We start from the raw sequence: 22,158 nt of genomic DNA on the forward strand, positions 1-22,158 counted from the left end.
GGGCTTTTTCTATGCCCTCTAGCTTCAAAATAATGACACTAAACTTATTCAAAAAGCCTTAAGCTCTACAACTGGGTAGATATTCATCTATGTTAACCCAGTCATACTAGTCTGACTACCTCCTAGCCTTGAACCCTTTTATCTACCATATCAGTCTCGCCTTGGCCTTCTGCTCTCTTCCTCATGGTGCCTTCTCATGGCAACTTCCTCTTCCCCTTCTCTCATACCTGAGGCCTCCAGCCTGGGAATGGAAGTCCTGTCTACTGTCTCCTCTGCCCAGTCATTGGCTCTTCAGCATCTTTATTAACCAGAGATAATTGTGGCGCATAGTTTAGACCACATTGATACAGGAGCTTCTTCTTAGAAATGACAGTGCTCATGTCCTGACTGTGACTATAGATTTTGTGGCACAAAAATGAGAACCTGAAAGCACAGTGCACAAGACCATTCCCAACAACAGGGCAGTGCTCCACCCTCTGCTTTGCCATAATATTTGTGTGACCGCATAGTCGGTGTCTTTAACACACGGAGATTCCTTCAAGCCGTTGCTCAGGATACTAGCTTTTGCTTTTTGTTCTGAGGAGCCCATTGTCTGGATGTCCCACACCGTGTTATCGGCTCACTAGTGTTTCATTGCTTACTTCTCTCCATGTTTTATCAACCATCAGTAAACCTGCCACAGACAGCTGTATCTAGCTCTGTACATGAGCCTCTGTTTTCATTTCTCTTGGGTCAAAACTCAGGAGTGGGATTCCTATTTTGTATGGCAAGTATAATTTAGTATTAAAAATGTATTACTGTATGTTTAAAGAGACCCTATCATTTAAAAAAGTTTCAAAAAAAAATGCAGGGCCCCTGATCCTGTTTGTTAATGTTAGAGAGCGTGACGGGGCGGCTGAGTCATGATCCCACTTGAGGGACCCCAAGAAGGGCAGAGTAGCTGCAGAAGGTCCTTTCTATCTCTGTGACAATGCAACTGTGTAGTCATGTGACTATTCCATTTGTTATTTTCGGTACAGAATTCAATGACTCAAGAGATCTTTTCAACATTTTATAATAAAGTAAATTTGTATTAAATAACCCTAATGTAGGTTTTTGTTAACCTGTATTATTACAGGTGAGGTTAAGCTATGATGCTCAGTAGAGTTATTTGTTCAGTGAACTTTTGACTTAGGTTGTTTTTTTATTTGTAATGGGTCTTCATTCATCTGTAAGTCCAGAAGTATCTGGTATTAAAACTTTCCAGCATCAATACACTATCCTTTGCCATAGCACTATGACCTATAAGAGTTAACTTGGGGAGGGGCATGGGAGGAGAAAAGGGAGAGAGGGAGGGATTGGGATAGGAAGTGGGGGATTACAGCTGGGATACAAAATATATAAATTGTAATCAATTAAACAATAAATTAAAAAATAAAAAAGCGTTAATTTATCCCCAGGTTATTTATGACTAAGTCTTTCTGGCTCATGGAAAAACCAGGCCTATTTTGTACCTATTTCTCCTTTTCCCAGGGGAGATGGAAAGGCCTGGAGAACTGAGGAATGTAGATGTTCTAGAGCCTAATTGCTATTGGCACAGTGACTCATAATTCTTGTACACTCACTTAATGAGACGCAGTATCCTAAAGTCTGGGATAGGATCATCCTATTGATTCAACTCATTGCTTGGGAACAGATGGGAAGAGTGTCAGACAGGCTTTAGAGCTCCTAGTCTCATGGCATCATGGGCCAGAGCACCTTTCTTCCTGGGTGATGAAGGCCATCATTATACCAGTCCCTAAACAGAGACTCTAATAAAGAGAAGCCATCTGAGGAGCCCCGTGGACACATGAGTCACAAGAACTTGAAGAGTCCCCAGGATTCCTGCCACTCTTTCTGAAGGTGCCCACGGACTTGCAGACTCCCTTCCAGTTAGAAGAATTTACAAGTTGAAAATATTGTTGACATGTAACTTGGTCTTTCTCAAAGGTGTTAATGGGGTGGAGTCATTAATCTGCCTACGGGCCACATAATTCCTTAAAAAATTGCTCTGGGATGACTTTTGAGGGTTCTCTTGTTCCTTATAATGTCCATATAAATTGTTCTCCCTTAAATCCATGCTTTGGGTGTCATTCTAGGAAATCTCAACTAAGACAGTTACCCTCATTTATATTCTTTCTTGCACAGACACACACACGCACGTGCGCATGTGCACACACACACACACACACACACACACACACACACACACACTTATTTTTTCCTGAAGTTATCTAGAGCCTTTCACCATTTTTAAAAGAAGTGCATGATTCATTTCAAATAACTGAACAGAGTGGGGACTTTTTCTGCCAGCCTCTTGGCTAGGAGAATGGACAGAGCCAAGGCCATAGGCAGGAGCAGACACCATCCCTAATCTCCGTTGCAGGAGCCTGACGTTCTCCGGTGGAGCTCTACCAGCTGGTGGAATGGCTTCTGGTAGCTTCCCCTTCACTTTACACAGGTTTAGCAAATGATCTCGAGGTGACCTGGCCCCAGTGTGCTTTGGCTAGATGCCTAATTTACAGAGGTCTGCTCAGGCATCTGGTTGGCGTGTGATTCCGTATCTCCTCCAGCCATTTTGCTTTTTATCAGAATTTACCATACTAATAGTAATAAAGAGCACTGTGACATACATTTCCAACCTGTGAAAACCACTTTCCCTTCCTTTTTATAGCTTAAAGTCTATACAAGCCCCAGAATATTATCCCACTAGCTATTAAAGTCAACCTATCAGGAGCCTTACATTTATGCATATTACTATTTAATTGATCATGACCTCTTAGAATCTAGAAGTAAACACAGTAAATTCCTAGGAATTTACTTGAGAAGATAAGTCTAGTACTTACAAGGAACCCCAATAATTCTGGGTGCTGTAAGGGGAAATTTTAGTCAAAGCAGTAAGGAGAAGAGTGGAACTACTAAGTGTTGACCATTATTCTAATAAAACAGTACTTTGTGTGTTTCATCACATAGATGAAACTCTGGATATTGAGTTTATATGAGAACACAAATCTTGCATGCAGACCAAAGACAATTATAAATCTTACAAGCATGTAGGATGGACACAACTGCTTTTAACTGTCCATAAAAGTAAAGGTGTGTACCTCTCTAGAAGAGGGTAGCAGCTAGGGGGTGTCACTCAAACAGTTTTACTCACTAATTTATGACCTGTGAGTCCCTTTGTCCTCAAGCTACTCTAACGTATGGAACACACACACACACTCGCTCATTCACCCACACACAGAGGCACACATCTCAAACTAAATACTCTACATTTTCATTTTCAAATGTATTATCAGTATTAAGGAATATCATCCTTGGCAGCAGACAGTCTGAGGCTTATTTTGTGCTCTCAGGGAGCCATGGAAATACAAAGAAGGAAGCCTTGCATCCCAGCAGGGCATTCTCACTTACTTGCCTTAGGAAAAGGGGAAAATTCATTTCTTTAGTAGAGGAGCACTGTCTCGTTTGACAAAGCTTGTGTTTGATCTTCATGAGCCTACTTTAGCCAAGAAACACAGATCAAATCCCACTCCTGTGACAGGGAAGAAATATAACCTTGAACTTAGCCAAGAAACGGTATGGATGTGCCATTGCTATGGGAACAATGCCAGACAGAGCCACTGGCTTGTGAAAAGAATTTAGTCTGCAAATTAGCAGGAGCTGTGAGCACCCATTGGTTCCACTGTCTGGAAAGGAGAGATGTCTACACATAATCAGACCACTTCCTTTATGCTCAATTGATAATCGCCATCCCCTACAAGCCAAGCAAAACTGTCCCAGGCTAAAATAATTGGAATATTACATTTGCTGTTAGCCACGCAAATGCTTGACTCTTACTCTCATTCTAAGGGATGCCGCATTGTGCCTTATCAAAGAATAAGGGTCTAGTTGGCTAGAAAGTGAGACAAGATTTTAGACATAAAACAAGACTCCAGTTTCTGGGTTCAGGAGATAGTTCAGTCACTAAAGAGCTTGCTTTGGAAACACCAGGACCTGAGGTCAATCCCTAGAACCCACAATTATTTTTTTACTTATTTTTTAAATTTTTATTTATTTATTTATCTAATTAATTAATCATTACAATTTATTCACTTTGTATCCCTGGTGCAGCCCCCTCCCTTGCCTCCTCCCAGTCCCATCCACCTCCCTCTTCTCCCCCTATGCCTTTTCCCTAGTCCCCTAATAGGGGAGGTCCTTCTCCCTTTCTGTCTGACCCTAGCCTATGAGGTCTCATCAGGACTGGCTGCATTGTCTTCCTCTGTGGCCTGGCAAGGCTGCTCCCCCATGCAGAGGTGATCAAAGAGCCAGCCACTGAGTTCATGTCAGAGACAGCCCCTGTAGCCATTATTAGGGAACCCACTTGGAAATTGAACAGCCTATGGGCTTCCTCTGAACAGGGGGTTTAGGTCCTCTCCTTGAATGGTCTTTGGTTAGAGTATCAGCCTCTGCAGGCCCCCCAGGGTCCAGGATTTTGGCTCTCTTGTACAGGGCCACTGTTGAGGCATGCACTTGTAATTCCAACACTGGGGAGGAAGAGACAGGCAGATCCTTGGGATTCATTGGCTAGCCAGAATAGCTGCCTTAGCAAGTTCTAGGCGAGTGAGAAACTCTGTCTCACCAAACTGGACACTGTCTAAGGAATAACACCCCAGACTAACATCAGGCCTTCACACGTATGCACAGGCGCACACACACACACGCATTCAGGGTTCAGCTTCCTGGCAGGAGTCTATGCTGATTTTGATGTGATTCTCATCATTCTAGAGAAAGATTTGAAGTAAAATGCGACATTGTGAGGCCTGGAATTTCAAGCAGATGGAGTGCCCGTTTTTCTAGCTCACTTCCCTTTCCAAGACAGTCTGTCCTCACTCTGCTTCTTTTATTTGTCTCTCCACCCTCACCTCATCAGGAGTCTGTCTTCATGAGAGGAGCAAACTCTATTCTCTCAGCGAGAACTGTTTAGAGCCATAACTCAGTTAAGGCCAAAGCACACGGACACGCATGAAGATACCACATGAACCCTTCCAGTCAGCAATTCCTCTGCAAGGGGCATGGCCATTTCTAACCCAAAGATCCATTTGTTCCCTTTCTGCCAGTGAGATGGAATTGCATACGCGTGCTCCTCTGTGCCTGCCTTTTTAGTGTCTTCAGTGCCGTTTGGGAGACTGCCATGACGTCATCTTGCTGCTCTCCAGTTACACTCTGCAGACACATGTACACACGCACACCAATAAGTACCGTGGTCCCTTTGTAAAGTATAATGCTTGCAGGTATTCGGGCGGTTTCCAGCCTTTGGTGTCATAAACTGAAACCATTACAAACCTTCTAGATCATCTCTGGGGGATGGTGAACATTTGTCTTCTCAGAGAGTATGTTCAGGAGTAGAATTTCTGGATCTTACATCATGCTTAGCTTTTGTAGGTAAAACCAAACAATCTTATGAAAGCTGTACACTTAGCATTTTTAGTGTTTTGGCTATTCTGGTATGTGTATTCTTTTATTGCTTCGGAATTTTAAAAAATTAGAAACACATCACAACACGAAGCATGTCCTAGGAACAAATCCCAAAGCCTGATCTTGAAAATTTGTCTTAAAAAAGATCTGAAAATGGTGAGATGCAATAAAGGCCACTGACTGACACAGACACAATAGGCACCCACGGAATACTCATCAACTCCTCTAAGGAGGTGAGAAAAGATATATGAGTCAGGGCTGAAGGCATGAGTAGAGTGCAGAGGAGAAGCTGAGCGGGCAGGTGGAGAGGGGGAGCAGAACAGGTTGTGAGTAGCTGGATCACTCTTCACCCTGTACAACAACGAGAAATCCAGTGAAGAATTCAACTGAGCAGGGAGAGCACTGGGGAGCTGAGCACTCTCTCTTTAGGTCTTCATGGTGTTAGAGAGGTTTTAAAATGGCCTGGCAGCAATTTGAAGGTATGTTACCTGTGTGGAGTATGCAGGGGCAGAAGAGGCAGGCAGAAGACGTTGCATACCAAAGTGGCGAGAAGTGGACCTCCTTGTTTAAGACTCTATAACATACAGACATACATTATATGTCCATAACTGCTGATATTCAGATCTTGTCCTTGGAATGCACTAGTGATATGATGCTGGGAAATTAAGATTGAGTTTTGTCATCTGTACAAGTAGGTCCAAGGTCCACCATGCTCCAGAGCATATGGAGGGAGATTGTCCAAGCAAAGGCCTCCACTGAAATCCAGCACAACGTAAGAGTTAGTCTAAGAGTTAGTCTAATTATTAGGTTGAAAATTGAGGATAAAAATGTACCAGCTGGTGCAAACGAGGGAGACCTGCCACCTCCCCTCCCTAGCGCCTCGCCAACTATGGCAGCTGGGAGGACTGGCCCCAGAGTGATGAGAGTTGGAGAAGTGGCCCTGTTCCTCACCAGTTCAACACTTGGGAACGTGTGCCTGGTACCTCACCTGGGTAGCTGGTTAGCTTTGGTTGTGGGAGTTACAGGTGAGCCAGCACAAGGCCTGCTGCAGCACTCAGGAGAGTGGGCCCAGCGCAACACGGGAGAGCAGGCCCTCACAGCGTGGACACAGATGAGCTGGCCTCGATGAGAGGGGGTGGGGCTGGTGCTCTGCCCCTTGCTGGCTCTGGCACTGGTTCCGCCAGGGGGGCCAGGGCAGGAGGAGTTACCCTGGCGGTGAGGGAGAGCTGGCGGGCTGCCCAGCTCAGATACCACTTGGGCCCAAATCCAGGGCTTTGAATTGGTCCACCCAACATCTATCCCAACAGTGAACTGCTTGCTGTAGGGCATGAAGGGGCTGATCCTACAGATCCAAAACTAGAGGATCTCCATGACACAGGATATCTGAGATGAGTTCCAATGAGGATCCAGTATTGATAGTGTAGCAGAAGCCAGAGGCCTTGAACCAGACTAATGACTCACTGCAATGAACATTTGCAAGCAAAGAAGTGTGAACAAAGGGGTATATAATGCGGGACCCACTGTGACACACTACAGCTTTCAAATGATCTCTCTCTCTCTCTCTCTCTCTCTCTCTCTCTCTCTCTCTCTCTCTCTCTCTTTTGGGATTAGAGGTTGGTTCCATGGGTAGAGTGTAAAGAATGGTAAATTTTTGGAGGAGGCTTTCTTAATCACCCATTCTAGTTCCTAAATAACGAGTCAGAGATCTGTAGATATATTCATTAAGCTTTAAGGCACTAGAGCTGGGCAGATTTCCCTCTATTCTAACCCTCTATGCTGGTCTGGCTACTTCCCAGCCACACATCCTGAACTATTTGCCACATTGGTCCTGCTTGGGCTGCTTCTGCTCCTTCAAGCCAGTCCTCATGGCCACATCCTTTCTCTTCTTCTTCTTTCTTTTCCTCCTCCATCATGATCCCTACCTGAAGCCCCAACACTGGAATGGAAGTCCCACCTCCCTTTCTTCTCTGGCCTAGCTACATTATTAACCAATCAGAGATTTTTTGGGGGGAACATTTTTATACAACATTGATTCAGGGAATATTTCATAAAAATGACAATGCCCATGTCCACACTGACACCAGATCTTGGGGCCCAGAAATCAGCATCTGAGTACACACTGTATCAGACCAACCCTCAACAATGGTGAGCAGTTTAAAGGGGTAAGGGGGATGAGTGGAACTGGGGTGCATGATTTGAAATTCACAATAAAATATTTAAAAAACATGCCAGCTGGTGGCTTGTGCTTTCCCTGTGGAGCACTACGCATATTTTATGTACAAACGTGAACAGGTAATATGGTTGACCTACTTGAAGATGCTCTGTGATCCTACTGTGTACCACAGTAGATATCACATATGTTCTGATGCAGCATGGTAAGCTAGTAATGTCAACATCCTTGTACTCATTGTGATTTTATGTTTCTATCTTCTGCAGGCACAAGGCTGTCACACGGAGAGTGAGAGCCAGCACTGCCCACTCCAAATGCCAAGAGAACAACTTCTGCAGGGCAGAGTGGCCACTTGACTTGACTTCTGGCACCCAAAACATGAAAAGAAAGCAGCTGATTGTGTATAGGATATTAAAGAAGGAATGTCTGGAGATGACAAATCAACAAATTCAAAGAATAAGCCATACCAAGGCCATAAAAGCAAGGACAGCAGCAGAGCATGTACACAGACGACAGACAGATAAGAAGTAGACATACAGTGTGACTTTCAAGAGCCATTTCTCCTGGCTGGGGCGTGCTAGGGGCGTGACGGTAGTCATCTATCTACTTTGTGCAAGAAGTGTTTCAAGCTCTCGTCTGTATAAGATATCCCTTCCATCTTGGGTTTGCCAAGAGAGATGAACAATCCATTAATAAAAAAAAAGGCAAACAGGTTCTGGAAATGAAGTAAGATAGAATAATGCGATGGTACGCTTGGTTAGTGAGACAACGAGACAGAATATCCCAAAGAGGTCACATTGGAGTCATGGTCTGAATTTTTAATACTACATTTATTTGTGTTTGTGTATATGTGTACATGCACATGCATGGAGGCAGGATGACAACACTCTCTCCTTCTGCCACGTGGCTCCCGGGGATTAAACTCAGGTCGGCAAGTTTATCAGGAATCTTACCTGCTGAGCCATCTCACAGCCCCAGAGCTGTGGCTTTGAAAGAGCATGAAAAGAATGCTCCATGGAAACATCTTTGAAGGGGACTCGGACTGGAAGGCCGAGAGCTTGGCGATGTAAGTGATGCCTGGTCACATAGACAGTTAGAGTTCAATACCAGGGGTGGTGTTATTCCAACTTCAGTGGGAAGCCAAGGAGTGGGGAGGTCAAATAGGTAAGTGGGATACCAGAAAGCCTGCTGTGAGACATGTAAGATTAGATCAAAAGGGTAGAGACGGCTGCCTGTCTGAGGTGAAATCAATTGTATCTGTTTTTTATTAATAGGGTCCAGACACGGGTAACATCAGTGAAACCTCTCATTCTTCGTCATTACAGAGGAAGCCCCATGTTTATCAGACTTATCCTTAGATCTTCTGAAAACGTGTTGGTTTCAAGTCATGGAATAAGTACTCATGCAATCAAAAATACCCACGGTTGCCTCCCTTATCAACCTGTAAAGGGGAAGCAGTACCAGCTGGTTCTAAAAGGTTAATCAAAATTAAAGACTAGGCCAAAAAGAACCCAGCACCACTAGTAACTTTTATTGCTTTTTCTATGGCCACCAAGGGGATTTTAGGTGAAGTTCCTCCTTTGGCCTCTAGGAAAAGGAGACTTTGTCCAAAGAAAGTGACCGCTTTTCCTCTGCTTCTGTGTATGGCCACTTGGGCCTGACTTACTTTCATCCTGCAGTCTTGATTCCTCTGTAGAAAAAGAGATGTCCATCTGTCCATATTTCAGGGCCCAAGAAATGAACGTGAGCTGTTCTCCTAGGGAACAGGGGTGGTGTGAAAGAAAGGTAGGTATTATATCTGGGCTGTCTTTGGCTTCTTTAGCATTTCCTCCAAGACAGCTGCCCTGGTTTACATTAATAAAGCCTGCAACTGACCACAAGGGGAAATCTCTGAGGCACGTGTAGGTGGCAGGAGAAATTATAGAAAGTGTAGATTGGCACTTGTTCTGAGTCAGTGAAGATAAACTATTAACTGACCTGGACCTTATTTTACTTTTTTTAAAGTGGTGCGGGTAGGAGATTTTAATTTCTTGCTTTAGATATCTCTATACAACTTGACTTTTTAACATGAGCAATCATTGCTTCTATAAGTTAAATAATACAGAAATAGCACGAAATAAAATATTTCACCAGTAAATGGTCTTACCCAGTCCTGGAAATCTAGTATAGAAACACCCCTAAACACCATATGCGGCAATATAAAACTATTATCCATGTGTTAGCATAATTCTGGGAACTCACCATTCACTATTCATTATGGTTTGCAAATGAGTTTAATTATTAACTTAGAAGATTATTGTACTAGAAGAAGAGGGCAAGGAGAAGTTTCAAACTGAGCTGACTAAGCAGGGTGCTTTCACTGCCTATCTCTTCACTGGCATGGCTTAAGAATTGTTTTCATGTATTTCCAAGAAACACAGACATGGAAACATCTACTAAATGTTGAAAAAAACATCAGCTGCAAGACTACTGTTGATGCAGTTACAGTCCTGCACCTGTCTGTGATGCTCCTGTTCGGAAAGACAACTTTCCCCCAAGTACCAAAAGCTCAGGTCAATATTTTATCCCCAGTTGATATAGAGATTGTTTCCTTGTTCTTATTTAATATCTCCAACACTTTATTGCCTTTTATTTTTACACAGAAGTGATATATTTAGAGCTATGAAATATATGTCAACAACAGCTCTTGACATTATTTTTTATATTAATTACAGTTTATTCACTTTGTATCCCAGCTTTTGCCCCCTCTCTAATTCCCTCCCAATCCTACCCTCCCTCCCTCATCTCCTCCCATGCCCCTCTCCAAGTCCACTGATAGGGGAGGTCCTCCTCCCCTTCTATCTGACCCTAGCCTCATCAGGACTGGCTGAACTGTCCTCTTCTGTGGCCTGGTAAGGCTGCTCCCCTCTTAGGGGGACCAAAGAGCCAGCCAGTAGGTTCATATCAGAGACATGAGAGTTCGTCAGAGACAGGCCCTGTTCCCATTACTAGGAACCCAGCCAGTAAGTTCATATCAGAGACATCAGAGTTCATATCAGAGACAGCCCCTGTTCCCATTACTAGGGAACCTACTTGGAGACTGAGCTGCCATGGGCTACATCTGTGCAGGGGACATTATTATCTAAATGATCAAAATTAGTATATTCCTAGAGGATAAATACAGCACTTGCTACTCAGATATAAGTTTCTTTAGTTAACTTAGAAATTCCAGTTTTGATGTCAGCAACCATAAATTAAATTTTTTTTTTTTTGCCACGATTATGTTCCAATTATTTACAAATCACACCAGGGTAGAGTTGGATGTCAGTGCCATAGCTTTTTTTTTTTTTTTTTTTACTTTCCATTTTTTATTTATGTCTTTCTGGTTTTTATTTATTTATTTATTTAGGAAGCTGGCATTGTTACTATATAGTTTTTGTGAGTTTTTTATCTTACATTCAGAGGAAGTGTATCATTAAGCTAAATGTGATTAAAATTAAATTTATGATGAAGTACCAAAATATGCTTCATCCATCCTCTATAGTAAAGGTCTTGTGAGTTTCTTTCAGAAACAGACTAGCTGTATATTTCCCAGGCATTATTGCTTAGTAATATCCACAGTTATTATAAATGCCATTCTCTTCCTAATCTTACCTCCCATTTCCTCCTCCCACCCAACCCCCACCAAATAAACAATGTCTAGGAAATCAAATTTGTCTGTGGAGCTTTCCCTGCTGATTCATACATGCCCAAGGACAGCAATGCAAGGCAAGGACATTTGTTAGGTTTTTAACTATTTTAAGGAAATTCCTCACGTTTTTACTAATACACATTTAATATTCAATAATATTCAATAAGCTCTTAAAGTTACTGGATATGAACTGGGCATAGTGGCACACACCTTTAATCAATGCCAGCACCTGGGAAGAAGAAGCAAACAGACCTCTATGAGATCAAGGCCAGCCTGATCTGTATAGTGCATTTCAGGCCAGCCAGGGCCTGAATTAATTAATAACTAGGAATTTTTAAAAGATTTTGCAATTAAAATGTATCATTGACAAACTTGGTGTATCATATAGATTCTATATAAAAACATTTATGCTCTTTTTCATTTGAAGACCCTAACGCTGTTATTACAAAACAAATGCTTACTTAGAGAGGAAATGTTTACAACTAAAGTTTTCTATTACATCAGCATTATCCAATGATTTTAAGTTATCCGTGCTCTTAAGCAGGAAGTGTTAAGGCCTTCTGCCTGTTCGGTTTTACTGAATTAAATTAGTGATTATTCGTGGACAGCCCTGCCTTCACACACATAAGCTTACAGCATCAGAGAGGGAAACAATAAACTTGGTTTAATGGAATAAAAGTCTTTTAAAAGCAAAAGCACTAAGAGATAGAGACAATAAATGGCTTTCCCGGAAGTTTTATTAGTTTATCTTCTTTGGGTGTTCAGTACTCAGGGAGGCAGAGGCAGGTGGATCGCTATGAGTTCAATCCCAGCCTGGTCTACAGAATGAGTCTAGGACAGCCAAGGCTACAACAAAGGGAAACTCTGTCTCAAAAATAAACAACCAAACCAAACCAAACAAAACAAAAACAAAAACAAAAAAGAAAAAAGAAAAAAGAAAGAGTGTTCAGGTCAGGCTTAATGGCACATCCTGTAAACCCAGAACTGGAAAGGTAAAGGCAAGAGGATCAGAAGTCAAAGGTCATTCTAGGTTACCTCGTAAGTTGGAAGCTTGCCTAAGCTATTTACAGCTGTGTCTCAATACATACATACACACATACATACATACATTCTTAATTAATTAAAAATACTAATCAAATGAACTAACATTGAATACTAAATGCAGTGCTAAATTTATCTGCAGATATGGTCCTAGCTGTCCATTCAGCAAAATCAGAACACATCCTCTACAAATAAAAGGTGCCTCTGAGGTATGTTAGACCAAAATTTAATTTTGCACACTCTTATTGAAGAATTTCTTGTGTCTAAATGACAGTTTAAAAATAAGGAAAGAAGAATAGAAAGAAAAGACGAGAACCCAAAAGGGTTAATACAAACAGAACCATCTACATTGGAAGAAGCAACTGTAAGATGAATAAATTGTAATTAATAAAAAATAAATTGATTTCAAAAACCCTGGGATTTAGAGGGGGAAATACAGTCCTGAAGGGAGAGGAGTTGGATCTGGGGTTAGTGCTCTGAGAGATCCACCTTGTGAACGCGTGTAGAGGCCACAGTGTTCTGTTCCTGCAAAGACCCTCACAAAAATCTGGGCACCGGCAACCGGGACTTCCCATCTAAAACCGCCAACAAGTGTTGTTTGCGGGCTCCCTGTCCGCTATTCCTCATGGACGCCTGAGCTAAGACACAGTGCAGGGAAAAGAAGGAGGAACCGGGAGAGAAGAAGATGAACAGCAAGCAGAAACCCAGAGTACAGAGAAAAGTAAAACACTGTTCATCGAGGGCTGCAAGAAAAAAAGGAACCATCGGGGGAGGGTCACTACCAATTCCAGGTGACACGGTGGCATGATTATTTTATGATCCTGACTGCAGTGAAGGTACTCCCAGCCTTAAAACAGCACACACAGATGTGGCAACAGTTTTTATTTAATACATTCTGTTCTTTGACGGTTAAGAGCGTCCCTTACCGATGACAGAACTATTGAAAAGTGTATGATGTTTCATCTTTTCCAAGCACCCCTGCTGAGGCCAGAGGAAGTTCATGGTTTGAAACATAATCAAACACTTTAGTTCTTGTCTGACATGTCCAGAGGCAGACCTGGTCTAATCAGTCCATGAGCGGCCTTGTTCAAAACTTCAAGCGTTCCGAGGATGGAGAGCCTGCCCTGGTCTCTGGTTGAAATTCCACACCGTCTAAGAGCAAACATTCCCTTCCTTGCTTGGCTGTTTCAACCTTCATATCCTACTGGCAAGAACATTTTCTATGGAAACTTCCAGAATTTTCATGGACTTCCTAATGTGTCCTAAGGTGATCATTGGGATTTAAGACATCCAGAAGGAGAAAATGATTTAATTTTACTTAACCGGAGCTCCTAGGCCCAAAGGCATTAATTCCACTGGCTCTCAAACGCTGAACAAGTTATTTCTCTCCTGTTGTATGAAGTGTTGCTTGTGGAGATGGCAAACCCAGTGATCCTAGAAAGTTGGGATACTTCCTTTGTTGTATGACGTGGAGATTATTCTCCTGCTGTGGAAAGCAAAACAAATTCCTTTCCACTCCAAATATCATGTTGCAAACCTGTCATATTTCTTTCCATCTTTTTCCGGCCTGACCATTTTCCAGTTTCTGAACTCCGATGGGGTGTCTGCATTTCTCATTACATCCAGGGATGTAGTTCCCCTCTCGGAATGGAATCTTGGCCCTCTGTGTTTGGTTGGGTTTCTCACCTCCTGACTGTGTGCACGTTACTGCAGTCCTGGTAGGATGGCCTCATCCACCTCATTCCACCACTCTCAGATAGTAACCCTGAACAATGAGGCCAGGCCACGCCAGCAAGTCAGAAGCATGTCAGATCCTCACTGGCTTGACTTCTTATCATCCACTGCATCTTGAAATATTCCTAAACGGACCAGTCTCTCTCATGATTGGCACATCAGTGCCAATCCCTTGAAGCACTTGTGCTAATAGGTGATATCGGGTCCTTTTTCTTGAGATGCTTAACACTGAATGGGATGAAGATTAAGCTATGCCACTATTATACAACAATATTCAAAGTAACTCAGAATAATTTTTAAGCCACTAAGATTTGGGGAAATTTCTTATGCATGATAGTAAATAGGAGAAGCTACAAAGCAAGGGAGGACGCTATATATGATTTAATTTTATGGATGCGTTTTGATGAGGTAACAATAAAAAAAGAAACAACTACTAACAAGAACTTAATTATTTCCCTTGAAATGCTCATGGAACTACTTGAGATTCTGGGTTTTCTCTTTGCTTACGAAGAAAAACTTGTAAAGATTTATCATCTTTCTTCCTGGCATGTGATTTAATCAATTCACTAATCCCACAGGAACTGAGTTGGACCATCACATGGCTATCAGTATTTCACATGCTGGCTCTCTTGTGCCCTCCTCGGATCTAGCTAGAGCATTATCACTGTGCTTTCATCTCTGGAAATACCATTCTGTGCCTTTGATTAGGGATTTCCTTTCTCTCTCTCTCTCTCTCTCTCTACACACACACACACACACACACACACACACACACACACACACACACGTGTGCATGCTGTGGTTTGAGTGAAAATGGCTCCCATAGGATCATATATTCGAATGCTTAGTCCGCAAGGATTGAAACTGTTTGAGAAAAATTAGAAGGTGTGGCTTTGTTAAAGGAAGTGTGTCACTGAGAGCGGGCTCTGAGGTTTCAAAAGCACAGACCAGGCCCAGTCTTTCTGTCTCTCTCTCTTTCTCTCTGTCTCTCTCTGCCTGCTGCCTGAGGGTCAAGCTCCCAAGTAAATGCTTCTTTTTATTTTCATTGGTCATGGTATCCCTTTACAGCAATAGAACACTGACTAAGAAGTTCTTACCATGCATGGGGTGTTGCTGTGCCTGGGTTGATCATGCTGTTTGTTAGAAGGATATAAAAGACTTTAGGGCTTTGGATTAGAAAAGCAATGGAATGTTTCAGGAAAGGCTTAGTAACCCGTCCCAGTAGAGTTATGGAAGTCAGTGGTGCTGGGGGCAATGTGGACCACGAGAGCCCAGCTCAAGAAGTTTCAGAGGAGAAGAATATTATCAAGTAGCCTACCATTCTTGCTATATCTTGGTGAAGAATATGTCTGCTTTCTGCTCTTGTCCTAAAAACTACTAAAGGCTAAACTGAAGAGTTTCAGATTAATAGGTTTGGCAGGGAAGATTTCAAGGCAGCCTAGTATTGACTGTGTCATGTAGTTTTATTGATTAGCTTATGCACATCTACAATGAAAGGAGCAAGTGGAGCCAAAAGAAATATAAAATATACAGTTTGAAGAGAAAAGGAACACCAAAAATTATAATGTTGGAGCCAAGTCCTGTGCTCAAGGAGATAAAAAGTTTAAAGAAAGGCCTGATTCGAAAAGGGAACTAAGCCCACTCTCATCTGCTGTACCTGAAAGATGCACACATCCCAAGAACATTTCTATGTTTCTGAAAACTCTGAGACCACAAAACTCTTCTCTTAGTTTCTTGTAGTTTTCTGACAAACACTCAGATTTCTCATCACAGGACTTCATTCTTGGTCTGACATTTGCCCACTAAAATCCAATTATTTCACATTCTCTGTCCTTTACTATAAAGCTTGGCTGGAGTAGATATTTGTTAGATGAATGGGCAATAATAATGGGTAATAAGACAGTCCATGTACTGGCAGGTAGAAAACTGATGTCTAGTATTGCCTTGTAGCTGTAGTTTTAGAAGCAAGGGCCCCATGCCTTGTGCCTCATATGTAATTTGGGTGGTAGAAATATGACCTCTGAAAGCTCCCTGCAACTCCCTTTCATGGCCTAAAGTTCAACTTCAACCAATACTCATACTATCTAAGTTTTTGTTTTGTTTTGTTTTAAAGCACAGAAGTTGTATTCGATCATTTTCAGATCTAGGTTATAGTTTGATCTGATAAAGCCATTTGTTTTGGAAACATTTGGTTCTGGCAGGCACGCCTCTGCTCTCAGTCTAGCCTGTCTATTCCAGACACTACCCAGACAACCTGGGGTAAGTAGGCCTGACTCTTTACTGTACTTGACAACTCTTTCTGCAGATAACACTGTATAGTATGACGATGATATTATTGATTATCAAATCCAGGACAGTGTGCTGATAGTAATTACATCTGGAAAACAGGCCAAATCAGAATCATCCAAAGTAAATTTTGATGCTTGGTCATCATTTTCTAAAGTCCAGAGATTACCAAGGAAGTAAAGTAATATTCCCTTTAATTTGTCAGCTGAAGAGCCATTGATATGACATGATACCATGAGCGGAAAGGCCATGATAAATATCAGTAGTTTATCAGTTGTATTCACTTTTGCACTGTACTTTTGAGAAGGCACAGGAAAAAGCATTCCCCTAGGACAAGCTCGCAGGCACATCCACTGTGAGTAAGTTTCATCTCCATGTGTGTTTAGTTCATACACTTCATGAATGAACATGGTTTTGAAAGCCATTTCAGATTTCTGGAAAGAGAAGCTGAAAGTGAAGAGTTCCTATGTATCTCATATCTATCCCTACCTTGACCTCATTTTAACATCTTGTGTTTGGTGTGTTCCATGTCCTATGAGTGATGAAATATTTATCCATTACTGTTGGCTGATGTCACTGGTAAGAGTCACACTGACGAACAGTCTCTGGATTTTCACCCATGCATGGTAACTTTTGTCCATTATTTCAGTGTCATACCCAATAGTTCAGTGGCCTAAAACCATGGGCTGCTCCACCTATTTATCCCTCTCTCTCTTTGCTCAGTATGTCATGACCACAGATATTTTTTTCCTGTCAAAAAAAATTCTTGTTTTCCTGTTTTGTTAGGTAAGTCACAGAGTTAGAATCATGGAGTATGTAGCCTTCTTAGGCTGGGCTTCTTTCATTTAGCAATATACATGGATTTACGTTTTCTTTGTGACTTTTATGGATCAATAGCTCTAACTTCATTCATTTATCCACTCAGAGATATCTTGGTCCTCACTAATTAACATATATATGGTAAAAAATTATGGTCAAGACAGACTTGGAGGCACTAATGTGCATGCTTTTAAGAGTATGGCACGGTTTTCCTGGAGAGGAGAGGTGTCTGTATAATTTAGAACTTGAGAGATGAAAACTCCTTCTCCTTCCCTGTCAGAAGTGATGGCTAAAAAGCCTGCCTTTTGTGATTACTGCACTGAACCTATACAGGCTTATAGGCAACAGCAATGTTGTTTATTTTTTTCTCAGCTTCTCCTTTTCTGAAATCCATTTTGTCTAATCGAGCAAAGAACTGTCTCATTAACATGAAAAACAAAACAAAATGTTCACTGTCCTTGTCTTTAAATGTCTGGTAAAATGCTCTCCGAGAGCCGGAGCAGGGTACCCGGCTCTCTGTAGTTCAGTGTGTTCCAACCTTGACACATGTCAACGCGCTGTACTGGGTGCTATTTGTTGCCAGGGGCTATCTTTGCACTGAAGCACTCTTAGCAGCATCCTTAGAAACATCCTGGCTTTTATCCACTAAGTACCAGGAGCTCTCCCTACGACTATAGAACAGAAACATCTGTAAATGCTGCCAAACGTCTCTCAGACATGTACTGCACTGATGCCATCTCTTTGCTCCTGAGCTGCTCTTCCACTTACTAACTTCTGCCTCTGTTTGGGTCACAAAAACATAGCCCCAAAACAACCTCCATTATTAGACACCAGCTTCATTTTGTTTTTGTAGCAGAAGGATTAACAAAGTAGATCCAAACTTACTGTCAGAAATGCTGCCTTCCAAAAAATTCCAGAGAGAGGAAATGTCTGTTTTGACTCAACCCTTCATTACTTTCCATCATCTTTTACCCACAGTGGGATAATTTTTTAAAAAAACTCTCCATGTGTATGTAGTTAATATACTTCATGAATGAACATTGTTTTGAAAGCCATTCCAGGTTTCCGGAAAGAGAAGGCTGAAGGTGAAGATTCCTATGTGCCTCATGTCTACCCCTGCCTTCACCCCAGTTTAACATCTTGTATTTGGTGTGTTCCATGTCCTATGAGTTCTTGTTTTTCCCTTTCTGAAACAGCAAACTCCAACTTTAATCAACTTTTACTGTGGCTGTCCATCTTCTTCTCCTGAGGTATGAGCATCAAGCAGCTATCTGACCGCCAACACTCACAGGTGCTGCTCTTACAAAGATAAAACACCTGTCTTTGGCTTACAGCTTTGGAGGAGAGGTATACGGTCTGTTAGTTTTGCTGTTTGGGGCCTGTCACCAGGCAAAGATTTTAGCAGGAACAAGTGGCAGAACACACTTTTTACCCTATGGTTGAGAAGAAAAGGCCAGAGTCCCTCATCTTTAACTCCCAGGCCTTTGAGGGGTGTTTGAGATCCTGACCTATCAGGTGTTCTTCTGGACACTTTCCTCATTTATGCTTATAGATGATGGTAGGACATATGGACAATGAAACACGTCGATACATAGCACGTTATGTTTCCACAGCGTGCCATTTTCACTTACTGATTCCAGTGATGCCTGGCTTGAACTTAGCTTGTAGCAGATCCCAGCATCCCTTGTGCCAGATGGATTGGATCAGCGATAAGGACTACAGTGGAGTTCCAGATTTGGCTGTTTCTGAGATCTCTGTTTGTACACAGCAAAACACATGGCAGTCATGACTTGCACCTCCATCAAGTCACTGCTCGTCTCCTAAGCTGTGTTCAGTGTCCTTGTCTACGCCTAGAATGCATCAGCTTCCTTCAAGTGTTTGAGAGAGAATTCATCTTCAAATTGTCCACCATCCTTTTACTTCAGGGCCAGCTTTGTTTACTTTATGTCCTGCCTCATTCCATAAAAGGTTTTGAGGAGAGCGAAGAAACTGAATGGCACGGGTCAGTGAGAAAGAAACTAGAGACGACATTCCCCAATTCTACACTATTTTCTGAAACAATGTCAAGCCCTTACAAGGATGGGAAAATAGCTAAGTCACATACCGTGAAAGTCAAGGATTCTCTCTTAGGGAATATGTGTCCTGAAGCTACTGTCCTCCCAGTACATTTGTGAGCTTAGCAGTTTGGAATGTCAACAAAAAGGGTGACGAGGGGCAGGGGCATGCGGGAGGCTTTGTGGCCCACTCATTGATCAGCGCATGGAACAGAGACAGAACTGGAAGTTTTGTGGAAAGAATGTGCAAAGCAACCACTTTGAATTAACATGCAAGAAACATCTCTCTTTTCCTGGCACGGAATGAATTATAAATAATGACGCTGAGCAAACAGGCCTTCTCAGTGCTGTGCAGTGAGAGGATGAAAATCTGTCCCATAAATGTTTGGTTTTCAGTATTTTTTACTGATCAATCTTGCAAATATACAGATCAGTCAAGGAGATGCTATCTTTTACTTTGTTTTATAATATAGTTCAAAGCAAAACTTGGCTTAAAATTTTCTTTAAATTCACTCCTAAATAAATAAATAAATGAAGAAATAAAGAATAAGTCAATTGTATTCTTTTATAAAAGAACTTGACATCACAGATCCTTTACCACACCTTTGCTACTGGCTACTATGTTGGAGAGTGTCTCAGGAAAGTGGGCACATATTTTAATCTTCTAGGAACCTAGTGCATTGGAGTATGTCACCATACATCAATGGAGTGACCTCATTAACATGACTTGGGAACAAGAGACAACTAGAGACAAGAGTTAACACTGACTCTGCTCTCTGTGGCCAGGTAGCTCTGTGACCTCAGGGAAGCCAGTTTATTCTTTTGTCTTTTGGGAATGCATTGAAATTCCCATGGTCTCTAGGCTAGAAAGATATTTGTGCTAGTTTGAATGATGTCACAGTTTCTATGATAATTTGCTTTCTTTTATGATGAAGTCTACTCTTATTCAGATGGATTGGGATTTGTGTTGTGATTTAGTGGATAGGGTATGGCAGAAGTCATAGGATATAATGTCTGGGTTTAGGCTATAAAGATTGTCTTGGGTTTTCCTGGCCCTACCTCTTTCTCTCTGTATAACAATCAGCTATCTTGCTGGGAGGCCACCTAAGCAGACAGGCCCCTATGGTAAGGCACTGAGGCTTGCCGTCATCCTTATGAGTGAACTTGAAGTCTGATCATCTCCTACTTGAGCCCAGGGTTGATTCATGCAAACTAACAAAGTGATGGAAATCTCATGAGAGACCCAAAGCCAGAACCACACTATAAAACTACTCTTGGATTTCTGGACTTTAAACCTGAGGTAATAAACGTGTGCTTTAAGCAGCTAATTTTGGAATCATTTGTTACACAGCAAAAGGTAGCTAATACAACACTTTTGATGAGTGAAAGACAAGCTGAATAAATTAAAAAGCAGGCCGACTTCAGGTTGAACATCACAAGACCACCCTTTCCATCTGACACCCTAACAGCCGGCTCACACACTGTAAGGAGTAATATTATCTCTCAATACTTTTGTATATTTGGTAGTGTACCAAAAATTTCATGTGTATTAACTCATTTAATCCTCACAATGACTTATGACTTGGATCATATTAATACCTCATTTCACAGATAAGCAAGTGGAATCATAGAAAGATCGAGTAAGTTTCTTACGATTATATAGTCTTAAAAAGACAAAGCTATGGTTGGAACAACAATTTTGCTCACCCCCATGTTTTTCTAGGAAATGGCCTTGACATCAGATTGATGGATATGCTCTCCTCTCCGAGGCCCCATCGACAGAAATGATCCATGGGCACAGCCAAGAACTCAGAAGCAGGGGCGGTCACTGGGGGCTCTGAGGTGGGGTGGGGGGTAGTCACGGTTATCAGAATATGAAAGACTTGTACTTTGGGCAAAAGCTGGTAGTGGTAGTTCTTAGGCAGCAGGAATAGGGAGTTGAGATAGTTTAAGTGGATGACATAAGTGAATAGAGAAGGAAAAGTGACCCCAAACCACAGCAGCTCACATGGAAATTCAGGTCAGTGAGCATTTCTTCATAAAGAGGACTGTGAAATGTAGCCTTGTGTTTCCTTCCCTGGAATTTCCCTCTAAGTGCTTTTAAGTACAACACTCAAAGAGGAGAGGGTGAACTTCATTTGAAAGGGAAGAAGCATGCTTTAGAGTCAGCTGGTTTGAAATCAGTTTGCATTGTCCCATGTCAGTCATAGAAACTAAGGTGACCCTCAGGCCTCCACTCCAAATTCTCCAGTTGTGGATGAAGATTCATAACATACTGGTCCTTTGCGGGGGGGGGGGCTTTGATAATTCACAGATCAAAGCGATCTTGGTCAATTTATAATTTCCAATGCCTTTGCACTGATCCTGGCAGCATTTCACAATAAGAGATTAGTGAAGCACACTGTCACCAACCTCCCCATCAGAGAAGATGAAAACAGTTTTCAAGAGAAAGTTTCCATAAGTTCAGACATTTATTCATAAGCAGGTACCAAATGCCAGGATGTCTGCCTTGACTTTTTGTCATGCCCAGAAGCTTCGCTTGAAACAGATGTCAAAGCTATCCCAGGAGCAAAATTTAGTCCAGGGCACATAGCAGAAACCTTCCATCAGTAACTAGAGATAAGAACGTTTCTAACCTAATTTTAGAAGTTTACAGAGTCAAATACCCTGCTCATTAATGGACGGTGCAGGGCAGCGTCACCCATGGGCTACGGCAGAGAGTTACCCCAGTGCTGACAACACTAGAGTGTTTCCCATGGCACTTGCCAAGTTGAGGATATTGGTCACGAATAAAGAGAAGCGGGGTTTATGGATGAACTTTGAAGATCACTCACTGGTGTGCTAGTAAGTTATACCTCAAAATTGCGTTGCTTTTTTAAAAAAAGTATTCGGTAAATATTTACACCCCA

The sequence above is a fragment of the Meriones unguiculatus genome, chromosome 18 (genome assembly GCF_030254825.1).
Source record: "Meriones unguiculatus strain TT.TT164.6M chromosome 18, Bangor_MerUng_6.1, whole genome shotgun sequence".
Lineage (NCBI taxonomy): Eukaryota > Metazoa > Chordata > Mammalia > Rodentia > Muridae > Meriones > Meriones unguiculatus.